This window comes from Podarcis melisellensis (assembly GCF_964234715.1).
Source record: "Podarcis melisellensis genome assembly, chromosome: 9".
Classification (NCBI taxonomy): Eukaryota; Metazoa; Chordata; class Lepidosauria; order Squamata; family Lacertidae; genus Podarcis; species Podarcis melisellensis.
In genome coordinates this window covers 11,355,608-11,373,567 of record NC_138541.1, presented here as the reverse complement: position 1 = coordinate 11,373,567, position 17,960 = coordinate 11,355,608, and positions in this window count along the sequence as shown.

Below are 17,960 nucleotides of genomic sequence, written 5' to 3'. Positions count from 1 at the left end.
GAGAATGTTAGCCGCTTTGAGACTCCTTTGGGTAGTGATAAAGCGGGATATCAAATCCAAACTCCTCTTCTTCTAAGTTGCATCCCTCCAGAAGTTGCCATGACACCCCTCATCCTTGACCATCAGCCATGCTAGCTGAAGCTGAGTTAGCTTCTTACAGCAGGTTAGCCACCCTCCCCTAATCAACCTAAGGTAAAGGTAAAGGTACCCCTGCCCGTACGGGCCAGTCTTGCCAGACTCTGGGGTTGTGCGCCCATCTCACTCAAGAGGCCAGGGGCCAGCTCTGTCCGAAGACACTTCCGGGTCACGTGGCCAGCGTGACATCGCTGTTCTGGCGAGCCAGAGCTGCACACGGAAACGCCGTTTACCTTCCCGCTAGAAAGCGGTCCCTATTTATCTACTTGCACCCGAGGGTGCTTTCGAACTGCTAGGTTGGCAGGCGCTGGGACCGAGCAGCGGGAGCGCACCCCGCCGCGGGGATTCGAACCGCCGACCTTTCGATCGGCAAGCCCTAGGCGCTGAGGCTTTAACCCACAGCGCCACCCGCGTCCCACGCCTAATCAACCTACAGGCCCTCAAAAGCTGTTGATGCCTCTTTTAAAGAAATGTGTAAAGCTAAATATGAATAAAGAAAGCAACTGTGACCAGGGGCATAGCTAGCTCCACTGGTACCAGGTGCGGTGGGGGTGGGGTGACCTGCCCATGGGGTGGAGCAACCCACCCAAAGGGCCGCAGCCATTGCGATCCTTGCGTGGGGCAGCCGCCGTGATCCTCGCATAGGGGCAGCCGCCGTGAGCCTCGAACATTGTGTGGGCCCCCCAAGCAGATCAATGCGTTGGCGATCCACCAGGGGTAGACAAAATCGCCCCCTAGGCAGATCACCACTCTCCTTAGGTGCCCCTCCCTCCCCCCTATTCCTACGCCAGGGACTGTGACTTAGCATCATTGCTTAGCCTTCTGGAAATGAAGTTACATTTCCCCTCTGATAAGACCGCTCATAGACTCTCATCTTTCAAGAAAGATGACAACATTTATTATTATTTTTTAATCCTGGAACATCCTCTAGCCGCCAAAGAAATTGTGACAAGTCATCGCTGAACAAGATAAAGACAGACACACAGACAGACAGAAAGGAAGGGAGAGATTAGGTATCTATTTGGAAGCAAAGAGCATCATCCTTACAATTGGTTAAAGTGTGGAGATGTTTATATTATTAATGTCTGTTGAAATTTACCGTAGTTCCTAATTTGCAGCTATCGCCAGGCGGGAGTCGTGACATCTGATTTATGGTCATGCAAAAAATCTTTACTAACCCGGGCCTCGTAAATTTGATCATTTGATAATTTAGTGCTAGATTTCTTCCTTTAATGAAAGAGTAGTTAATGTGATGGTTATTAATTCTATTTTTAGTGCATTTAAAATCACAGCATTATGACAAAATGGTCTATTTAAAGTTTTTCAAAAAAATATTTCAGCTCAAAATGAAACCGTAACGGCTTTCATTTTTGTTGGTCTGGTATTGAATTTCAAGGCATTGTAACATCAATTGCAAAATTATTACTTGTAAGATGTATTGGAGAAGGAGGGGGAAGAGAATCTATAATAATATGGAATGTTCTCCATCTAAACCATGAAAGTCTTGCTTTCAGAAATCTGCTTCAAAGATTCGTGGGGTTTGTGGATTTCTGCCAAAGCCTTGGTCCAGCTTTTCAGCTAAATTACTTTGGTGTTTCATACAACAGTCCTTCAGTGTAGGTCAGGTTATTTGGGGTTTTGTGGGGTTTTTTTACTACCTTTGTATTGATTTTCCCAGTGCTTAACTAAAAGGTATGGAACATAAAACAGGAGAATACTGAGAAGAATGCTGAGGTGCGGCCAAGCCTGTCAATAATATTATGCTAATACTGATGGCTGAATTTTGTCAATTTCAGTTTTTCTCAGCTCCTATCTTTTCCAATCATAAGTTCAGTTCACTATATTTCCACGTCACTTTGTTGTTGTTTTTTTAAACTCATCAGCATGTATTATATCCCCATATCTTCTGGAACACCTCTCCCAATATGAGCATGAAATTCCACTCTGAAAAGCCAGAGGTGAGATCCAACATAACATTTATGCAGCAAGTTCGCTGGCTTTGTTGTGCAAGGGGTTCTGCAAGGGTTAGTGCACAAACCTTAAGAATCACCAAGTATAATAGCAGTTGCATTGGGAGGTACTTGGTTAAGTTAAAGGTGTTAGTTCTGATGGACAAAGCTTGGGATCGAGATATCTAAGAGAGAGCAGATTTGGGGGAGCACATGGAGGGAGAAGAGGGGGAAGTCCCGTTCCACACATGGAAATCCTTGCATGGAAATCTCTAACGTGTCTGAGTAACCAAACACATTACTCTGTGTTATTTTGAATACAACACTGGGTCCCAGTCTATAACTGTATTGGATTTGAATTTTTTGTATATACATTGAATTGTTTTCATATAAGGAACTGTTTCTAATTACTTTTATCGTTGATGTTTTTACTCCGAAATCGCTTAGGCTGCATTTGCACTACAATTTATTCTATTTCCCCATTGTTTCCCTGTTAATTTCTGCATTATATTTGAGCTTTTGCATGACATAAAAGCCACACCCAGAAATACATTAGACTACAGTGCAAGTTTAGCACTCATTTCTGTGTTATTTGCGTTTTTGTTTCCTGGAAGCAAATAACAAGGAAATGAGCAGTATACTTGTGCTGCATTCTACAATATTTCTTGAAGTGGGTCAAACAGAATGTGGAAATTAACAGTTAGGGAAACGCTGGGCAAATAGAATGGAATGCACCGTGAATGCAGCCTTGGGCAAATTTTGAAAAAAGCCACTCGCCAGTGAAATGAAATCAAATAAATAAACAAATGCTTTTTTGCTAGCATAAGGCACCTATTGGATTGGGTCGTTGTGCTATGCTAAGAGTTGTGCTCCACTAAGAGACATTACCTTGCCAACAAAGGTAAGTTTTTTCTTGATTTAGAATTGTTGAGTTGTGGAGGGAAAGTTTATATAGTTAAAGCTATGGTTTCCCCAGTCGTGATGTATGGAAGTGAGAGCTGGACCATAAAGAAGGCTGATCCCCGAAGAATTGATGCTTTTGAATTATGGTGTTGGAGGAGACTCTGGAGAGTCCCATGGACTGCAAGAAGATCAAACCTCTCCATCCTGAAGGAAATCAGCCCTGAGTGCTCACTGGAAGGACAGATCCTGAAGCTGAGGCTCCAATACTTTGGCCACCTCATGAGAAGAGAGGACTCTCTGGAGAACAGGAGAACAGAGGACGAGATGATTGGACAGAGTTCTTGAAGCTACCAGCATGAGTTTGACCAAACTGCGGGAGGCAGTGGAAGACAGGAGTGCCTGGCGTGCTCTGGTCCATGGGGTCATGAAGAGTCAGACATGACTAAACAACAACAACAAAGAGTGGGGCTTCCACTAGCAGAATGGCTGCTGCGTGAACAGGCAGCCACAGCTAGACATCCCAGAAGAACAGATGAAGAGCTTCATGGATCAGACCAATGGTCCATCTAGTGCAGTAGATGGAGCGGGACTTCAGCATCTCCCAATGTTTTAAGGCACATCTTCAGAAAGGGAACATTGGAGAGCTATGATGGATGCAAAGCCAGCTCAGATCAGAGGAAACAGCAACATACAGCTGACAAGCCCTTTTTTCAGGAATGATTTCTCCCTCCCATCTCCCATGAACATGAACATGCCCATACTCTTCTCTCTCCAAAGTGCAGAAATCCTTACATTTGAGCCGCTTGCCTCCCCTGCATCAGCTGCCCTTGGCTGCAGCGGACCCATAAACCATTTTACTGCAAAGCCATGAACAATCCATATGCCCATTTGATGTGTCAGGCCACCAAGAAGCCAGCGCTTGTGGGGTAGCATAAGGATATCTGAAGGTGACACATGCTGTCATTCGACGAACAGAGAGGCAGAGGGAGGGAGGGGGGTCTGGCAACCAAAGCCTTGGCCTTGACAACTTGTGATGGTGACCAGGTGGGGTGTGTTATCTTAATAGTCTGGAGCTCTTGTGAATTATTTGCTGATAGATGTAAACAGCTGTTATTCTTGGTAATGGAAAGCAATTAGAAACATCTGTACTCTTGGCTATGAGTAATGCCTCCTATCCTCATGGCTCCCAAGTGCCAATTGGAAATAAGTACATCATCCGAATGGGGCTGGCAAGTCTACCCTGCATTCTGCACCGATGATTAGTACTGAGCTGTGAAGAACAAGAGGTGAAGAGCAGAAGAAAGAAGCTGTCCCTGGCATGGAAGAAAGCAGGAAACAGAGGCAGAAAGAATCTTGTCCCGAGAAATTCCACTCATCCCAATGTTCTATCTGAACCAGCAACAGAAGCAACTATGGTGGGGCACACAAGCACACTTCCAAAACAGGCATAGGCAAACTCGGCCCACCAGATGTTTTGGGACTACAACTCCCATGATCCCTAGCTAACAGGACCAGTGGTCAGGGATGATGGGAATTGTAGTCCCAAAACATCTGGAGGGCCAAGTTTGCCTATGCCTGGTCCAAAAGATCACTGCTGGTGTTGGCATAGCTGGCAGCTCTGGTCAAAGGACTCCTTCTTGTGGTGTTATGACCTGGCATTAAGGCATGGTGGTAAAGACTGGGAATGATCATAGCTCAGTTGTAAGGAATGTGCTTTGCATTCAGAGGGTCTCAGATTCAATCCCTGGTATCCCCCATTGTTGTTGTTGTTGTTTGAAAGCAAGTAATATGAAATATTTCTTCCGGAGATCCCAGAGGGACTAGTCAGAGTAGATGATTAGTGGGAAAGCTGGACAAATCATCTGACCTGCAATGTCACTTTCCTGGTTTCTTAAATCCAAGTTTGTGGTTGGTTGCCATGATGTGTAGTTTTGCAATACCTGGAAAGGGAGTTTGGGACAGCTGCCCATGTTGATTGGAGTTCAAGTCAACATGTAAGTCACTGGAAGATTGTAATGATTATATGGCAACTTGACCATTCCAAATTTTCAGTACAGGTTGACTCTCCGTAGAGTAGTAGGTAATTGTCAGTGCACAAACGCTACCAAATTTTATCACTGTATGCATGGGTTCTTTATGCCATGAACCAACTCTAGGACATTTCTGATGTAGTAGGCAAAGGGAGGACAAAGGGATGACAGTCTGCAGATAGTTCTGAGTTCATGAGCCCTGACTGCAGTGACCTAGACTCCTTACATGAGGAGCCCAACCTCTGCTCTTCCAATATCCTCACCATCCAAAACACCTGATTCTCCTGAAAGCCATAGAAGAAGGGTGGTAACTTAGTGGTATCTGTTTTTCATGCAGAATGTCCCAGGTTCAATCCCTGGCAAGGATAAGGCTGGGGGCAAAATCCCTGACTGAGACCCTATAGAGCTGATGGTGGTCAATATGGACAATACTGAGCTACATAGACCAGTTGTATGACTTCCTATGTTCCTAAGCTCCTACTAGGAGCCACCTAATGATGTTGATGTGAAAAGTTTCAAAACAGGCTCTTCCCTTTAAAGTTCCTGCCAGATGAGGGGCATGACTTCAAAAGTCAGCAGAACAGCTTCCCTCTAAATGCACAATTGGGCTTTGACTTTTATTGGAACAACATCTGTGCTCCACTGGAGCTCTCCAAGGTCCTATGAATCTTCCAGTCTTCACTTTTTCTTCCTAATTCCCTGTTATTTTTCTCCTTGTTGCTACCTGACTCATCCTGCCCCTCCTGGTCCATTGCCCAAGAGTGTTCTCTGAATCATTGTACTTCTGTAAGACATCAACTAAACTAGTAAAGATAGGACACCTGAGAGTAACTTTTGCACAATACTGCATGCACTGGCAAGTTGCTCTGCAGGGAATGAGGTAGCCTGATTTGTGCTTCCATGTAAACATGTGAAAAGGAACTTGCACAATGAAGCCAGGTGTGCGTTGTCTCTGCAACTTAAACATAGTTCCCCTTCAGACATTACAAAAACTGGGCGCATGAGCCACTTGTGCACCTGCTGGTCTGTGCTTTCTGTAACATCTGAAGTCACTCTTAATCCTACCTGTTGTATAGATATGATGTGTTAGTGATCTGGGGTGGGCAAAGGTTCTGGACTACCTGTAAGTCCATCTTTATACTGTGAGCGTAACACACACATGCAAGTTCTAGGTAGGCACAGGTTGTACCATACAGGGTTTATATTCTGCAGTAAGAGTGTCAGACTCCTGATAGTAATGATGCTTGTTGTGGGGCTGGGAAGGGGGAGGGAGGGAAGAAGAGGGAGGCTGAATAGGCTGGCAACATGCACCTCTCATGGGAGCTGTTGATTCCATAGCTGTTTAATCCTCAGCTTGGCGGCTGTCTTGGCAGTCACGGAAACCCATGATTGCCAATTGTGCAGTGTTGGTTTCTGAGATGGGAACACCTGTTTATTAGCATTTGGTTGAGCACATCCAACATATTTCATAGAGGCTGCAGCAGAGGGGGGGAGAGATGCTTCTGATGGCTTGAATTTTTATTTTTGCTCGGTCGCCATGCTAGTTGATTGCCCTTCCTGGATAAGGAAAGGAAATGAGTTTGTTTTCCTTGTGTGAGTCTTTCTTGCTCTCAGTATGTTCCTGCTGCATTAGTGTGTTCCCCCCCCCCCTCCCATCTTGGGGCACCACATGAGAACTCCAGAGAACAGAAAGCTCTCCAGGTTCACAATGTATGGCTCTATTGTAGAAAGCATATGGTGAACACAAGCTGGTGATTGCTGCTGGGGAACAAAGGATGGCCATATCGCCCATGACAACTTTGAAACACCCACATACCTTCACATTATTCAGAGCAAGTTATCACTTGTCACTTCCAGGTGATGAGCTGTAGGAAGTGCCATTTCCCCCCTCCAAGGGTGTCTCTGGAAGCTTTGGAAGAATGAAAACCCCATGACCTGTTGAATAACAGGTAATGAAACTGTACATGGAAATTAATGAGGACACAGCACTGCTCCACAGGAATGTCATTGCCATGATTGTGTGGACTGCCCTTTCTTCATTGCCAATTGAAGGCACTAGAAGCTGGTCCCCATACGACATCTCCCAAAAGTTGCATGCTGTTGAAAGTCTACATGAACCCAGAGCAGAGATGGCACCTATCATCCAATACAGGCTGTTAGACCAGGAACAGGCAAACTGGGCCCTCCAGATGTTTTGGGAGTACAACTCCCATCATCCCTAGCTAACAGGAGCAGTGATCAGGGATGATGGGAGTTGTAGTCCCAAAACATCTGGAGGGCCAAGTTTGCCTACACCAGCTGTAGACAGCTAGGAACTTCTTGCTCCTGCATGCAGTTCGTCCAGACATTAAGAATGCCTCATGAGACCCCATTCTGAGCTTTCCCACCATTTGAAGAGAGGCAACTGGTGTACAGAGATGGGATGCTTTTATCTGTGGTACCCTGTCCTTGGAATTCCCTTCCCATAGTAATGCTTGTGGACTCTTGTTCAAGACACAAAGAGAAGCCTTTGGCCAGGACATCATCTATTAAGATTGGAAGTCAATGCAGCACTGTGGTTAATGCGTTGCACCCGGACCTGAGAGAATAGGATGCAAATTGCCACTCAGCCATGAAGCTAAGTGGTTGACTTTGGGCCATTTTAACCTACCTCACAGGGCTGTTGTGAGGATAAAATGTGGAGGGGGAGAACAATGTATGTCCCCTCAAACTCCATGGAGGAAAGGTTGGCTGTAAATGTAATAGTACATAAAGGAAAATAGCAATGTTACAATGATTTGCAAAATTAGGTGCCCTTTTGTCCTTCCAACCCATGATATTATGGGAAGATTCGGGCAACCTGTTAGCAGCAATCTTATCTTTGTTCTGCAGCTTTCATTTCAAGGGTGCTTTCGTGCCACCTGGCCTCTGCGGGATAAGGGCAGAGATGCATTTGCAAGCAGGACGGGAAGAGGGGCAAGGAACCAGGTCAGCCTTCCCACAACACTGGCATGCCCGCTCCAGATGGGAGCAAAAAGGGCATATGAGCTGCTTTTACCCACATCCATGCTTGTTTAGCTTCTGGCCAGCATCCATGCTACTCACCCTGTACTCAGTTAAGGTGGCACCAATTCCTTGGAAGGGAATTTCAAAGACAGGGGTGGGGATTGTGGGAGTTGCAATCTAGTAGCATCTGGAGGATCACCAGTTTACAATAGAGCAGCATTTCTCAAACTTGGATACCCAGCTGTTGTTGGGCTACAACTCCTGACCACTGGATCCTGCTAGCTGGGGATGATGGGAGTTGTAGTCCAACAGCAGCCAGGGGCCCAAGTTTGAGAAACACCATGATGGAGGAATAGGACTGGAAGACAGGGAGGGGAGAGACAAAGTTAAGGGGTGAAAACAAGTAAGTGCTGTGTTTACTTTCACACACTTAATGTTCCTATCAGCTGGGGGTGATTTTACCCCTTTGTTATCACCCCCTGGGATGGCCTGGGACTCGGGCTTGGACTCAGAACCAGAGGAGTCTCAGTCCGCACTGGATCCTTTGCCTCAGGTGGCATCTGGACCAAGTCTGGGGTCTGATTCTGAAGAGCCCCAGTCTGCACAGGTTCCCCTGCAGCAAACACCAGCTGGGCCGAGTCAGGGGCCTGAGCCTGCCCTGGCTCCAGATGCAGGGATTACCTCGTTGCCTTCAGCTGGGCCATCACTTACAGCTGCTCCACTACCGGTTGGGTCAGAAAAGTCTAGTAACCCACCAACATCTCCCAAGCTGCAGAGACTAAGGTCTGAGAGAAAAAGAGACCTGAGTACTCGCAGGAGGAGTGCTCGACTTCGGGCGAAACGGAGGTGAGTCACCGGGGGATCAGAACCGGCCGTTACCCAACAAAGATAAAAGGCTGTCGGACCCCACTCCAGATTGCGGGAGCAACATTGCTGTTTGCTAGAACCTGCCCGAGACCCTGCACCTGACCTAGCCTGGTTTCCTGCCTTGGCCTTGTCGGACTGACTGCTTGCAGAATCCTTGGATTCGGGCCCGGCACAAAGACTAAGGCTTCCCAGCATATTTTGAAGGAAGAGTGACAGGTAGCATCATGTTAATGTTCTGGGGGGACTAAGTTGTAGGCATAAGGGGTAGCAGGGGTAGCATTAGGTGGTTGCAGAAGAGCTGGAGGAGCAAAGGTCACTGGGCGGGAGGATATTGGGAGATACAATCCCTCCCTTCTGCTCCTCCAAAGCTTCCTTGTGTTCATCAAGCTGCTGCCTCGGCTGCTGTTGTCATCATTTTTGTTATTTTGGGGGAGCTGCTCTCTCGCCTAGGGCTCTATGCCAAGCAGAGCAGAATGTCATTATGAGAGGAGGCTGCTGTGAGCTGCCACCATCGCGGGGAATTTATCACTGCAAGCCTTGATCATAATGGACTCCTTCACCAAATGACTTTGGATGAGCAAGGCTTTGGCAGTGGGCTTGGAGGCCCACATGGCAATTATTATTAAACTGAGTGGCCGTGTAATAGAATTGGGGGCGGTTGGCGGGGGGAGAGACAGGCAGAGAGAGAAAGGAACATCACATTGGAACAAGCAGCAATTTCTCACAAAGCCCCACATGCAGAACTGCAGGAATTCGCTCCAAATGTCCAGACTGGCCGACAGGCGGTTGGGGAAACGGGAGCTCCCAAGCGTTGCTAATCCAGCGGCCTAGCTAACCAGGGAGGTCAATATCCCTGGGAAGTTGGCTGAAAGGAATGGGAATAGGAAAACAGGGAGCCCTCATCAAACCAGACCGCCAAATGGTTTGCAGTTATCCTTCTGACGTATCCCATAGCTGTGTTGGAAGATCCAGTACATCTCCAGTGGCGTTGGCCACAGGGAGCTGGGTTTTCTTTGGCTTGTTGGTACACAGGTATCATTTTAGTTTTATATATTGCCTTTTGAGAGTTGCTCCAATGCTGGTCATTAGAGCATGGAGCTGAGTAGAATTTAGTTGGAGACAACCCTTTGTAATTTCATCATAACACAAAAGCAGGCTTTTGAAACTTGTGGAGAATCTACCCGTTCCCACAGAAATATATTGTTGTTTAGTTGTTATTGCTATTGTTTAGAGTCGTGTCCAACTCTTTGTGATCCCATGGACCAGAGCACGCCAGGCACTCCTGTCTTCCACTGCCTCCCCCAGTTTGGTCAAACTCATGCTGGTAGCATCAAGAACACTGTCTAACCATCTCGTCCTCTGTCGTCCCCTTCTCCTTGTGCCCTCCATCTTTCCCAACACAAGGGTCTTTTCCAGGGAGTCTTCTCTTCTCATGAGGTGGCCAAAGTCTTGGAGCCTCAGCTTCAGGATCTGTCCTTCCAGTGAGCACTCAGGGCTGATTTCCTTCAGAATGGAGAGGTTTGATCTTCTTGCAGTCCATGGGACTCTCAAGAGTCTCCTCCAGCACCATAATTCAAAAGCATCAATTCTTTGCCGATCAACCTTCTTTATGGTCCAGCTCTCACTTCCATACATCACTATGTCCTCTCCTAAATTGAGGCCCCTGAAAATTAGACAACTTAGAATCATAGAATTGTAGAGTTGGAAGGGACCCCGAGGGTCATCTTGTTCAACTCCCTGCAATGCAGGAAACACAATTAAAGCATCCACGACCCAACCTTTGCTTAAAAGCTCCAAGGAAGAAGAGTCCACCAACTCCCAAGGGAGACCATTCCACTGTTGAAGAGCACGTACCCTCAGGAAGCTCTTCCTGGCACTAAGTTTGAATCTCCTTTCTTGTAACTTGAATCCATTGGTTTGGGTCCTGCCTTGCAGAGCAGAAGCAAACCAGCTTGTTCCAGTCAAGGACACATTCCAGCTATGCAAAAACAAATGGGATACCAACAGGGCCTGTAAGGGTGTGGCCTCAAGGCAGTTCTAAGAGCCAGATAGAGAGCTCTAGTTTGCTGCTTTCGGCCTGATGTTCCCCATCTCAATTTAGGGAAAGGAAGGAACCTGTGTAACAATAGTCCCCTCTTAAGCTGGGACTGCTGGGAGTCACTTTCCAAGACATCTGGAGTGCACTGGGTTGGGGAAGCCTGCCTTATACCACGCCACACCAAACATATATGAGACTAGCAAAAGTGCTTCAAGCCCAAGAGCTCAAAAAGCCTTCACAGAGACGTAGATGGAGGCAGAAGGTCCAACAGACGCAAGAATTCTCTGTTATTAAAACACAAATAAACCAGCTCTGAAACTTGCAATGCACTCCTGCTCATGAAGACTTCCTGGCACCTGGCAGGTTTGGTTTTACTGCCATACGCAACACTACTTTTAACACCTTTAAGCCAAAGATAAATTTAAACATTCAGCTCCGGGACCATCTGTCTTCTTGATGGAAATCTGCTCTAATGGCATGCCATAGCATGGACCATTCATCACCACTGCTCCATCCATCATGCCACACCGAGCAATGTGTTTGGCGGCCATGACGGCAGGGTGGGTGACGAGCTTCCCAATCTGCATAAGGTAGTGATTGAAGCTTTTGTTTATGCTTGTCCTTAAAGCAGGAGAGGGTGGCCAACCCCTTCACACATGCCATTGATTCCTTATGAAGACATCAAGGCCGCTTTCTTATCCAAGACAAAGCTTGTCTGCTTTGATAAATATGAGGGAGGATCCTAGGATTGTAACTTGACAACTCACACTTTGAAATACAAGATGATGTACAAGGCAAACATGCTCATTTGAATGGCCAGGGGATTGATTATTCAAAGCATCCAACCAATCGGTGGACAGTGAAAACTTTGATGGTGGGATGAGACTACTGGAGAGAAATTCATCTGAATAGGGCCAGATGTCAGAGCTTTGTAGGAGCTCAGATCCAGAATTATATTCCATAATCCCATTTTTCCATAATGAAAGAAACACCATTCCGTCACTTTCTTCCAACACTCTGTCACATTCCAGCAATTGAAAAGGATGAGGCTATGCAGACAGAAACTGGATAAGATCTCATTTCGTGGGATTTTTTTATGCATTATGTCCCATTATGTTTCCATCTCACAAAGTGGGACACATGCACACCCCATGGCAGGGAGCAACACTTCCTGGCATTCTATGGGACTAAGGACACATCCTTGCCATACATACCTCTTATAACTCTTTAACAGCCATGGCTTCCCCCAAAGCATCCTGGAAACTAGGGGTGTTAGGTAACTCCTTATTCCCCTCCCAGAACTACAATTGCTAGACTTCCCAAGGAAGAGGCGTTGGTTATTAAGTCACTCTGGGATTTGTAGCTTTGGGAGGGGAATGGGGTCTCCTAACAACTTTCAGCACCATTAGCAAATGACAGCTCCCAGAGTTCTTTGAGGAACGCAATGACTTTTCACAGTGGTATCATAATGCTTTAAATGTAAGGTGCAGATGTGACCTAGGTAAGACAACAGTCTGTAATCCAGGACACTTTTAAGAAATGGTGAAACTTGGCATTTCTGCCACCAGGAGTAAGATTGCATGTCTCACCCCCAGCAGTGCTCCAGAGAACACAACACCCTATGCTTTCCTTCTTATAAGGCAATGGTCACCATTCACTATGGGGGAAATGAGAGACAGGGAAGAAAACATGAGGACCTTTAACAGTGCACACTAATGCAGAAATGTGATGAAGTGGATTTAAAGTTTTGGAAGTGAGAAACCAAGAGGAACTGAAACGGACACTTTGCTGTCCCTAGAAAAAGTCAACTTTGTTTGGGAATGCAGGTGCCCCCTGACATTGGAGAGACCTGCCTTCCCAGAAAAGCACAGGGACACTTTGCCCCCTCACTACCTGTACAAGCAAAACATGCACAGTCTCTGTGCAGTAGGCATTTCCTCCTTCCCATATTAAAAAAGCACACACACACCCAGCATGCTGACATGAGCAATAGTTGTTATGCAAAGGTTTGTCAGGTCTTTAAGCCCTTCCATCAATACATTTGTGATCAGGTATTATCCAAGCCCTTCTGCAAATCCAGCATTGCCTCCTTGCAAGCCACTGGCTCCATAAAGCCCTGGAGAAACTGGAAGCACAGAACTCAGATGCCACCATGAAGAGGAGGTTTTGGTTGCCTTCACTTGTTGCTGTTGTTTGGTTTCAGAAGAATCTGCTTAGCTGGCCAATCCCAAAGGGAGCTCTAGGAATTGCCTAGGCTGCAGTCTCTAGGAACCTTTGTCTATTTTTACTTTTCTTATACTAAGAGGGCAGTGCAAAGAGGCGCATGAAATAGCCACCATGCTTGCTTGAGACAGCATCTGCATGGGAGCTTCTCTGCCAAGTGGCCTGGGTATCCTTTAGGCAGAGGCCATTTTGTGTGGAGCAGAACTTGGGTTTTCAACAAACAGCGTGGACACTCCCTAGAAGAAAAGAAAATCCACAATATACATTAGGTTGTAATATGTCAAGAGATCAGCTACTTCTTGAGAAGTTAGCTCCCCATTCCCCCACAGTGTATTGAAGCTCTGCATATAGGTAGAGTTACGAAACTCTATATAACTTTGCTTCTGCATCCTGGAATACTAATGAAGCTTTTTCCTGTTATGGGAAAAACAGGAAACTGCCATTTAACAAGTAATGGGTCCACCCACTGCATGAGAACAAAACAACATAAGAAGAGCCAGTGATCCATCGAGTCCAGCATCCTGTTCTCTGTGTGGGGAAATTTGGGGGTTCAAGTATGGAGGCTCACACCAAGTTCCCAATGAGTCAGACTTTATTCAGTAATGCATTACAGGGCAGAGTCCAAAGTGTCTGAAAAAGCATTTCTATTAGGACACAAACATGTAGGCAAATATTTGCTTTTATTCCGTGAACTGCCCTAAGACCTCTGGGTATAGAGCGGCCTAACAACAACAGCAGCAACAGCAACAACAACAACAGCAGCAGCAGCAGCAACAGCAACAACAGGAACAGGAATAACAGCAGCAACAACAGCAGCAGCAGCCGCAGCAGCAACAGCAGCAGCAACAATAACAACAGCAACAACAGGAAGAGGAATAACAGCAACAACAACAGCCGCCGCCGCCGCAACAACAGCAGCAACAACAATAACAACAGCAGCAGCAGCAACAACAACATGCATCATATTAGCCATTCATCCTCTACTCAGCAACCTTCTGCTACCCCAGTGCCTCACCATCTCTCAACCAACCACAGTCTCTCATGAAACCTACACAACTCATTTTTACAGTGCATGTCAGAACGCTCCTTGTACCTTATATCAAGCAGTCTCCATTCCCCCCCCCCCCACTTTGGCTGTCAGGCATTCATTTTCTCTTTCACTGGCTCTTACCATTCTTGTGGTCAGGTCCCATTCTTGCATACGTGGCACAAGCCTCACTAATAATGGGTCTAACAGCAATTTCACCTCATCTCACAGTGGTGGGAAACCTACAAGCAGGACTCAGGCACAAAGAGCCCTCTTCCCTCCTGTGGTTTCTAGCAACTGGCATTCAGAAGCACTGCTGCCTTCAAGAGTGGAGACAGGGCACAGCCATCATGCGCTCTACGTGGGGCTACTTTTGAAGGTGACCCGGAAACTACACCTAATCCAGAATGTGGCAGCTAGACTGGTGACTGGGAGCGGCCGCCAAGACCATATAACACCGGTCTTGAAAGACCTACGTTGGCTCCCAGGACGTTTCTGAGCACAATTCAAAGTGTTGGTGCTGACCTTTAAAGCACTCAACGGCCTCAGCTGAAGGAGCGTCTCCACCCCCATCATTCAGCCCGGACACTGAGTTCCAGCACCGAGGGCCTTCTGGCGGTTCCCTCACTGCAAGAAGCAAAGCTACAGGGAACCAGGCAGAGAGCCTTCTCAGTAGTGGCGCCCGCCCTGTGGAACGCCCTCCCATCAGATGTCAAAGAGATAAACAACTACCTGACATTTAGAAAACATCTGAAGGTTTAGGGAAGTTTTTAATTTGTGGCATTTTGATGTATTTTTAATCTTTGTTGGAAGCCGCCCAGAGTGGCTGGTGAAACCCAGGCAGATGGGCGGGGTAATAAATTATTATTATTATTATTATTATAGCTAGTAGCCATCAATAGCTCTCTCCTCAATAATTTTGTCTAATCCTCTTAAGAAACCATCTAGGTTGGCGACCATCACTGCCTCCTGTAGGAATGATTTCCATAGTATAACTAAGCACCGCATGAAGAATTTCGCTCTTTTCTCTATCCTGAATCTTCCAACATTCAGTGTTGTTATCAACACTGACTGGTGGAGCTCCTCCAGGATTTCAGATAAGAGTCCTTCTCAGCTGTCCCTGGAGATGCCAAAGATTGGACCCGTGGCCTTTTGCATGCAAAGGAAAAGCTCTACCATTGAGCTCCAGTCCTTCCTCATAAAGAATTCACCTCCTTGATGTCTTCATAAGTCATATATACTGTGCTTAAATGATGTTTTCAATCCTGAAGGATTATGCCATTTTTTGCTATACATGAACAAAACTCCTCCTCTGTTTACAGCATCCTTTTTCAATAACAGAAAGTTCACTTCTAAATGTGACCCAGCACTGATTAGAAAATATGGATGTAATTTAGGGTTAATTGCTGGAACAGAGCAATTTGTGCACTTGCTCATCATTGTTCATTATTAAGAACTTTTCTCAAACTATCCATGTGGTTGTTGTTTTTCTTTCCTTTTACTTAATATCTTCTTATCTTAACTGCTGCATCAACACAGTCACTGCTTTTCTGTATTAAGAGTTTTCACCACTGGAGTCGTTTAGACCTTCGTTACTTTGGTAATTCCATAGCTCTGATTTCTGCACCAATCATTTTAGTTGAGTCAAATATGTACAGTGCTCTTTTAGTGAAACATGCATTTTTTATTTTTTAGAAACATTTACATTTTTTTGCAAAAATTATTTGTGGATCGCTGTATCGTAAAATATATCTTTCAAAGCAGTTTACAGCAATGAAAACATAAAGCCATAAAAAATGTTTGGAAGTCGGTTTGACTTCCAAAACATTCCAAAACCAAAGTGTGGCTTCTGATTAGCTGCAGGAAGCTCCTGCAGCCAACCGGAAGCCACAGAACCCGCGTCAGATGTTCAGGTTCCAAAAGAACGTCCGAAAACCAGAATACCCAATTCCGGGTTTTGATTGTTTGGTTGCTGATTTCTTTGGGACCCAAGGCATTTGAGATCCAAGGTATGGCTGTTTTCTTAAATGCCTATGTAGGCCTAGTGGAATAGAAAAGTTTTCAGCAGGCATTTAAAAGTTGGCACAGATGGAGCCCACTGAATCTCGATTGGCAGAGCATCCGACAGGACTGGTCCAATGATACTAATGCCTCAATTTCTCACTGTTGTCAAATGATCCTCACCAACTCTTCAGCATGCTAAACATACCCATCTCCTCTCACCTTTTCTCATAGTCTCCGGGCCTCTCGCCAGCTTTACCATCCTCCACTGGGTACATTCCACTTAGCCAACATCCTTCTTAATCTGTAGTGCCCAGAACTGGACACAGTACTTCGAGCAAGTAGCAACCAAAGCAGAATAGAGGAGTACCATTACATCTCATGATTTGGATGCTACACTTCCGTTGATGCATCCTAGAATCGCATTAGCCTTTTTAGCTGCTGCATCACAATGCCAACTCCTGCTTAGCTTGTGGTTTAGTAAAACCCCTAGATCCTTTCTCAAAAAGTCTGCCACCTATCCTCTACTTTAGTTACCTGCTGCTTCCTACCTCAATGCACAAATTTACATTTCTCTCTGCTGAACCTCAGCTTGGCCTTGTTCTCTATCATAAAGAACATATTGAATCCTGTTGCTGTCTTCTGTTAGTTACCTCCCACCCAGATTAGTGTGGTCTGCACCAATTCATGTCTCCCCCTCCCCAAACACACACAAAATCCTAGGAACCATAGTTTGCTAAGGGAGCGGAAAGTTGTTAGGAGACCTTAACAAATTATAGTTCCTATGATTCTTGGGAAGAAGCTTTGGTGCTTAAAATGGAATAAAGGCACTTTAAATTTATTGTGTGGATGTGCCCTTAGACAGTCTTATTTTTATAGAAAAAGAAATGCCGGAACTCACCATGAATCTTGTTGTCTTATAATGGCAACGGCACTCACCTGAAAGGTGCTGGAACTGGGTTCCCATGAGTTCCGGTTGGCCTTAGAAAATATTAAGACCTGGGAAGAGGCTACAAAGTTGCCTTGGTGACACTACATGGGTAACTCACTCTTACCTGCTGCAAACAAGAAAATAATAATAATAATAATAATAATAATAATAATAATAATAATAATAATAATAATTTATTATTTATACCCCACCCATCTGGCTGGGTTTCCCCAGCCACTCTGGGCGGTTTCCAACAAAACACTAAAATACAATAACCTATTAAACATTAAAAGCTTCCCTAAACAGAGCTGCCTTCAGATGTCTTCGAAAAGTTTGGTAGTTATTTTTCTCTTTGACATCTGGTGGGAGGGCGTTCCACAGGGCGGGTGCCACTACCGAGAAGGCCCTCTGCCTGGTTTCCTGTAACTTGGCTTCTCACAGCGAGGTAACCGCCAGAAGGCCCTCTGCGCTGGACCTCAGTGTCCGGGCAGAACGATGGAGGTGGAGAAAAAGCAGCAACTGCTAGAGAGTCAGCCATACAAACTCTTAACCTACAGATTGGCAATGCCAATAAGCAATGCTAATAAACATTGGCAGTTTTGCTGCTTTCTTTCGACCTTGAACCTAAATGATCATTAACTTTGCAAGATCTTCCAAGAGGTTGTTCCTTGGTCTCCCTTGACAAGCAGAAAAATATGAACCCGATCAGACTGTGTCCCGGCAGCCACACTGCTGCTGTGGCTGCTCCTTTGTTTTCATGGCTACACAAGAAATGCAGCCTGGCTAATAGGATCACAATATGTGAGATGCCAGAGTATTTCTGTGATTTACAATATGCCTAATGAGCAAATCCGATGAAGAGGTTTGTTGT